At 52.1% G+C, this 7,322-nt stretch overlaps 1 long non-coding RNA gene across 2 annotated transcripts; it reads right to left on the reverse strand.

Annotated features, from left to right (window-relative positions):
• Positions 1 to 4,095: 4,095 nt before the first annotated feature.
• On the reverse strand, positions 4,096 to 5,916 carry LOC115325349. 2 transcript variants are annotated; one of them, XR_006077624.1, is made up of 3 exons: positions 5,616 to 5,916; positions 4,578 to 5,004; positions 4,096 to 4,193 (listed from the first exon to the last, which is right to left on the reverse strand). It is a non-coding gene; the product is annotated as an uncharacterized LOC115325349 (long non-coding RNA). The 2 variants fall into 2 exon arrangements; XR_006077623.1 differs by lacking the exon at positions 4,096 to 4,193 and adding an exon at positions 4,402 to 4,519.
• Positions 5,917 to 7,322: the final 1,406 nt, after the last annotated feature.

Raw genomic sequence — 7,322 nt, forward strand, 5'->3', positions numbered from 1 at the left:
ATCTAAAATTCCCTGACGATTTCAGGCTTGCCCAGGTTGGTAGACACTCTGATCTCAATCTCCTTCACGCTTCACATATGTGTAAAGCAGAAACAATGTCCAAAAGAAAAGGAAGTTGCGTCCAAGATGAAAGACCTCAGAGAGTATTAAAAAAGATCAAAATGGGAACTTACACATTCCACATGGTCATAATAGAAAAACACAGACACGACCATCTAAAAAAGCAGTCACTACAGTAGACCAGTAGAGTGCAACCTACTTGCTGCAAATAATCCCAACAAATGCCTAGTGTGCAGTCTGCACGACCCAATAACATCCCAATAATATTAATTTTACTCTTGCAGGTATCTTATGAAACGCAACATAAGGGCTGAAACACATCTCCAGAATGAAGTCCTACCCACTGAACTCTTCAAGCTGTTCACCAGAGATGCGAGAATGAAAGCAAACTTTATCCAAGTTTCTATTTACGAAACGGACATGTCAGCACAATTGAATCCTGCAAAACATTTTTCATCATAATGGAATCCTGCAAAATATCTCAAATTTCGCGGTCCACGGAATTTGAGATGAAGAGCTAACTTTTTCAACCATAAAGGGAATCATTTTCCCTTGCCCTTGGATCTTAATTTAACATGGCTTGACAGTAGGTGAAATAACTCGTCAGTCACGTGAGGGCGAATGATGTCGAGAGCTTCCGAAGCTGATCGAGGCATATTCTTCTCTTGCTTGCGCAGCCTTGCGATGGTCCTCCGGTTCTTTGAAACCTTGGCTTGGAGACGCCTTATGATGTCCTTCGTTCTCGACGCAAAACTGCGCAGAGGAGGCGTAGAAGTACCTGAAACGGATAAAAAAAATGAAATCAAAGCAGGTAAGCAGTTCTGCTTATAACCATCACAGCCAACATTACCTAACAACGACATAATCTGCAAGTAGATAATATGCCCTTAAACTACAGACAATCAGAAATCAGGGGAAACTGGGCGTTTGAAGCTATGTTGGCTAAATTTACAAATTGCCACCCTATGCCTTGACACCACAGTACATAAGGTGTATTACAGGTTTTGCATGAAAAGCCCATCACCGGAGAAGTAGACAAACTAAAATCCACCTTGACACACACAAATTTTATTTATATGAGTAGTACCATATGGGCACACAGGTGAACAAAAGAAATGGGACACTTACAAGCTTCAACTGGTTCACAAGAGGATGTGGAGGAGCTCCAGCGGCGAACTGCACGATGGCCTCGATGGGGTCTGCGCTGCACGGTGAGTCAGCCGCTTCCATGGAGTCCGGAAGAGTTTGTCTATTAGAGGCAGGCTGTTGTTTCCAACACAAGTCCTTCCTCACCATGAGCAGCGGTTGAGGTTCTTGGGGCCGGAAGCTGGAGGCTGCACTGCACGATGGGGCTGTAGCCTCCATGGGGTCTGCGCCGCACGGCGGGGCTGTCACTTCCATGGGGTCTGGAAGAGTTTGTTATTAGACGCAGGCTGTTGTTTTCAACACAAGTCCTTCCTCACCATGGACAGCGGTTGAGGGTTTTTTGGGCCGGAAGCTGGAGGCTGCACTGGACGATGGGGCTGTAGCCTCCATGGGGTCTGCGCCGCACATTGAGGCAGCCGCTTCCATGGAGTCTGGAAGAGTTTGTCTATTAGACTCAGGCTGTTGTTTCCAACACAAGTCCTTCCTCACCATGAGCAGCGATTGAGGGGCCTTTGGGCCGGAAGCTGGAGGCTGCACTGCACGATGGGGCTGTAGCCTCCACGCGGTCTGCGCCGCACGGCGGGGCTGTCACTTCCATGGAGCCTGGAAGAGCTTGTCTATTAGATGCAGACTGTTGTTTCCAACACAAGTCCTTCCTCGCCAAGGGCAGCGGTTGAGGGTTCTTTGGGCCGGAAGCTGGAGGCTGCACTGCACGATGGGGCTGTAGCCTCCATGGGGTCTGTGCCGCACGGTGAGGCTGCCGCTTCCATGGAGTCTGGAAGAGCTTGTCTATTAGATGCAGACTGTTGTTTCCAACACAAGTCCTTCCTCGCCAAGGGCAGCGGTTGAGGGTTCTTAGGGCCGGAAGCTGGAGGCTGCACTGCACGATGGGGCTGTAGCCTCCATGCGGTTTGCGCCGCACGGCGGGGCTGTCACTTCCATGGAGTCTGGAAGAGCGTGTCTATTAGATGCAGACTGTTGTTTCCAACACAAGTCCTTTCTCGCCAAGGGCAGCGGTTGAGGGTTCTTTGGGCCGGAAGCTGGAGGCTGCACTGCACGATGGGGCTGTAGCCTCCATGGGGTCTGCGCCGCACGGCGGGGCTGTCACTTCCATGGAGTCTGGAAGAGCTTGTCTGTTAGATGCAGACTGTTGTTTCCAACAGAAGTCCTTCCTTGCCAAGGGCAGCGGTTGAGGGTTCTTTGGGCCGGAAGCTGGAGGCTGCACTGCACGATGGGGCGCGCTGTAGCCTCCATGGGGTCTGCGCCGCACGGTGAGGCTGCCGCTTCCATGGAGTCTGGAAGAGTTTGTCTATTAGACGCAGGCTGTTGTTTCCAACGCAATTCCTTCCTCACCATGGGCAGCGGTTGAGGGTTCTTTGGGCCGGAAGCTGGAGGCTGCACTGCATGATAGGGCTGTAGCCTCCATGGCGTCTGCGCCGCACGGTGAGGTTGCCGCTTCCATGGAGTCTGGAAGAGTTTGTCTATTAGCCGCAGGCTGTTGTTTCCAACACAAGTCCTTCATCACCATGAGCAGCGGTTGAGGGGCCCTTGGGCCGGAAGCTGGAGGTTGCACAGCACGATGGGGCTGTAGCCTCCATGGGGTCTGTGCCGCACGGTGAGGTTGCCGCTTCCATGGAGTCTGGAAGAGTTTGTCTATTAGCCGCAGGCTGTTGATTCCAACACAAGTCCTTCATCACCATGAGCAACGGTTGAGGGGCCTTTGGGCCGGAAGCTGGAGGTTGCACAGCACGATGGGGCTGTAGCCTCCATGGGGTCTGCGCCGCACAGTGAGGCAGCCTCTTCCATGGAGTCTGGAAGAGTTTGTCTATTAGACGCAGGCTGTTGTTTTCAACACAAGTCCTTCCTCACCATGGGCAGTGGTTGAGGGGCCTTTGGGCCGAAAGCTGGAGGCTGCACTGCATGATCGCACAGCGGGGCTGTCACTTCCTTGGGGTCTGGAAGAGATTGTCTATTAGACGCAGGCTGCAGTTTCCAACACAAGTCCTTCCTCACCATGGGCAGCGGTTGAGGGTTCTTTGGGCCGGAAGCTGGAGGCTGCACTGCAAGATGGGGCTGTAGCCTCCATGGGGTCTGTGCCGCACGGCGGGGCTGTCGCTCCCATGGAGTCTGGAAGAGTTTGTCTATCAGACGCAGGCTGTTGTTTCCAACGCAAGCCCTTCCTCACTATGGGCAGCGGTTGAGGGTTCTTTAAGCCGGAAGCTGGAGGCAGCACTGCACGATGGGGCTGTAGCCTCCATGGGGTCTGCGCCGCACGGTGAGGCAGCCGCTTTCGTAGAGTCTGAAAGAGTTTGTCTATTAGACGCAGGCTGTTGTTTCCAACACAAGTCCTTCCTCACCATGAGCAGCGGTTGAGGGGCCTTCGGGCCGGAAGCTGGAGGCTGCACTGCACGATGGGGCTGTAGCCTCTATGGGGTCTGCGCCGCATGGTGAGGCTGCCGCTTCCATGGAGTCGGAAGAGTTTGTCTATTAGACGCAGGCTGTTGTTTCTAACACATTTCCTTCCTCACCATGGGCAGCGGTTAAGGGTTCTTTGGACCGGAAGCTGGAGGCTGCACTGCACGACGGGGCTGTAGCCTCCATGGGGTCTGCGCCGCACGGTGAGGCTGCCGCTTCCATGGAGTCTGGAAGAGTGTCTATTTGACGCAGGCTGTTGTTTCCAACACAAGTCCTTCTTCACCATGGGCAGCGGTTGAGGGTTCTTTGGACTGGAAGCTGAAGGCTGCACTGCACGATGGGGCTGTAGCCTCGATGGGGTCTGCGCCGCACGGTGAGGCAGCTGCCGCTTCCATGGAGTCTGGAAGAGTTTGTCTATTAGACGCAGGCTGTTGTTTCCAACACAAGTCCTTCCTCACCATGAGCAGTGGTTGAGGGTTCTTTGGACCGGAAGCTGGAGGCTGCACTGCACGATGGGGCTGTAGCCTCCATGGGGTCTGCGCCGCACGGTGAGGCTGCCGCTTCCATGAAGTCTGGAAGAGCTTGTCTATTAGACGCAGGCTGTTGTTTCCAACACAAGCCTTTCCTCACCATGGGCAGCGGTTGAGGGTTCCTTGCGCCGGAAGCTGGAGGCTGCACTGCATGATGGGGCTGTAGCCTCCATGGGGTCTGCGCCGCACGGTGAGGCTGCCGCTTCCATGGAGTCTAGAAGAGCTTGTCTGTTAGACGCAGGCTGTTGTTTCCAATACAAGTCCTTCCTCACCATGGCCAGCGGTTGAGGGTTCCTTGGGCCGGAAGCTGGAGGCTGTAGCCTCCATCGGGTCTGAGCCGCACGGTGAGGCTGCCGCTTCCATGGAGTCTGGAAGAATTTGTCTATTAGACGCAGGCTTTTGTTTCCAACACAAGCCTTTCCTCACCATGGGCAGCGGTTGAGGGTTCCTTGGGCCGGAAGCTGGAGGCTGCACTGCATGATGGGGCTGCAGCCTCCATGGGGTCTGCGCCGCATGGCGGGGCTGTTGCTTCCATGGAGTCTGGAAGGGTTTCGTCTATTAGAAGTTAGGTTGTGAAGCTGTAGAAGCAGCATTGTTTAAATAAAGTTAACATAAGTAATGTACTTCTCGTATATGGATAGTTAAAAAATCTTTACCTCTAGCTCTTTTAGGATCTGAATATGTCGATGGGCGAACTGAAGGCACAGCGTTTTCATTAGCTTTGTCCGCCCAGGGTTCTTGAAGTTTCGCGCTGTGAAGTGACTGCTGCAGACGAAACACTTCGCCTGTAGCTCACTGTACGATATTTGCCGAAGGTAGTCTTTTTTTGGCATACTTCAGCCACGCCTTTGACCTGCAAGATGCAGTGAAGTTCAGTATTTTTCATTCTGTTTCTTTGTTCAAAATAAAATATTTGACCACAATGGTTTGCATATTGTGGTTTTACATGGAGGTAATAAGCAAACTAATAGTGCTTCAGAAGGTTGTAGGTGTTTATTGACTGCACACATATACACTTTTTAACAGACTGGTTAAAATGTGCGCAATGCTATAAAAAGAAGTGTAACTTTTTTTTAGGAGTTCAGTAGTTTTTTTACCAGTGCTGACAATGGGCATCAGCTAGTTTTCGTGCCTTGCTCATTTAATAATTGACATTTATAGAAACATTAAAAATATTGCAGTCTCAAAAGAAAAAAAAAAAAAGAAAACGAGTTGTGCTTCCCTTGCATGTCATGTTAATTCACTGCGTAGCAACAAAGTTGTAATTCAGTTTGTCTTGTGGACCTGGAAAGCAAGTCCACCACAGTCCGGTTATCATGGAATGGAATGTTTTAAAATTAAATTCAGTACTAATAGAAGTAAAGCACATTCAGGATTTGAAATGAGTTTTGATTAAACATTCAGCTTTCTCTCCGGTTCTCATTAGAACCATGCATCCAGTACGTTGTTAAAACAAAGGACAACCTTCCGTCTCGTGGAACCCGGAAGAACTTTGTTTCTGGCCTCTTGCGCGTTCTTCCATTGTTTCCGCACCAGGCTACGCCACAGTAGCTGTCGTAGCCAAACACCCTGGCGGCATCCGCTGGGAAACGAAAATAGCACAAGTCACTTTGAGATTACGCGAATTCAGTGCCTTCATTTCATAGCAATTTAGAAACCAAAATTTTTGAAGCGACAATAAAGAGTGGTGATGAAGAAAAGCGTTCACGGTATTGTCACACCCCATTTCTTTGTATTCACCTCGTGAGCGCGCTCTGCTTAGGATGGCCTTGCCCCAGTGGCGTCACAAGAGGGGGTGGACCGCCCCGGTGCAGCACTCGGGGGGGGGGGGGGGGGGGGGGGAGGAGTCGCGGTGGGCCACGCGAGAGCGGGAAAGGGGGGGGGGGGGGGGTCGCAGCGGGCTATTGCCCCGGTAGCCGCTGACCCTCGTGCCCTCGTGACGCCACTGCCTCGCCCTAAGCAAAGCGCGCATGCAGGCTACCTGTACCCTACTTCATTTGTGGCGCCAGGTACAACGCTGTCAAAGCTGCTGGCGCGACAGTCACGCGCTCGCGCCACCAGCATTGACAGCGATGCAAATGAGGTATAAAATTGATACAACCTAATGTCCTATCGGAGGTACTCTGTTTATGTTGTAATGATGCTCTCGTAACTGGAGTGCCTAGACTGGCGCTCTGGCTGCACCACCGCACGCGCGCACATGCAACTGCCGATGCTTCATCCAGAGCAATTAGCTCGCGCTTTAGCCCGTGCGTCCAACTATAGCCAAATGCAAGCAAAATACGGTGTCAGTAAAACGACTCACCTTCTTAACAACGGAAGTATGACGAGAAGCCCGCGCGAGCCATTCATGCGGAGCCCAACGGACCTTTCGCGTGACGTGACCGGAAAGCCACGGTACGAAAGGTCCGTGACAATAGAGAGTTTTAGCTTACCGCGTACCGGGCGACCGCCGGGGTTACCGCGACCGCGACCATCGAGCCGGTACCGGACCGAGAGCGTAGCGGGTAAAGAACGTTTTAGCATACCGTAACCGCGCCTGACCGCGCCTATGGAAGTTTCTTCTTTCTCCAACGGCTGGAAAAAGTCATGATGATGATAGTGAATACCGGCGTGGTTCGTTTTTCAAGCGGTACATTTATTTGGACAAGTGCCGCATAAAAAGCCACTTTTAAAAAATATTTTCCTCATTACGAGTAGTTATAGTGGTACTTCCTTGGTATACGACCAAGTAACTTAATTTGTCAGCTAAGCTGTTGGATACTGGTCGCAGGGACGGGGATTTGAACCCAGTGCTCTGAGTTCTGCAGCGCGAGCTTTCGCTACACGTGCTCCGAGCTGTGGTGCGTTAGCCCACTCGGCCACCGTTCTCCCACGAATGCAAGCAAACAGCATCATCCTGTACGCTGCTTGTTTGCATTCGCAGCTCCATTGCCATCAGCACCAGTCTCTAATGTCGGCTAGGTGGCTCAGGTTGCCGCCCGAAACAAGGGGCATAGCAGTTACCATCCATCTATTCAACCGGCCTGTCCGGCGGCCATGGAAGCCCGGATTTTTGCTATGGACCTCGGGTAGGCGAAAGCCTTTATAGGCCAACCAGAGCCGCTTCACTTGCCCTTTCCCATGTTATGTGGTGCGACGATTGTTTCTAGACGCCTCCCCCGCCATTCC

This window comes from Ixodes scapularis, unplaced genomic scaffold, assembly GCF_016920785.2.
Source record: "Ixodes scapularis isolate PalLabHiFi unplaced genomic scaffold, ASM1692078v2 PGA_scaffold13__105_contigs__length_92229423, whole genome shotgun sequence".
Lineage (NCBI taxonomy): Eukaryota > Metazoa > Arthropoda > Arachnida > Ixodida > Ixodidae > Ixodes > Ixodes scapularis.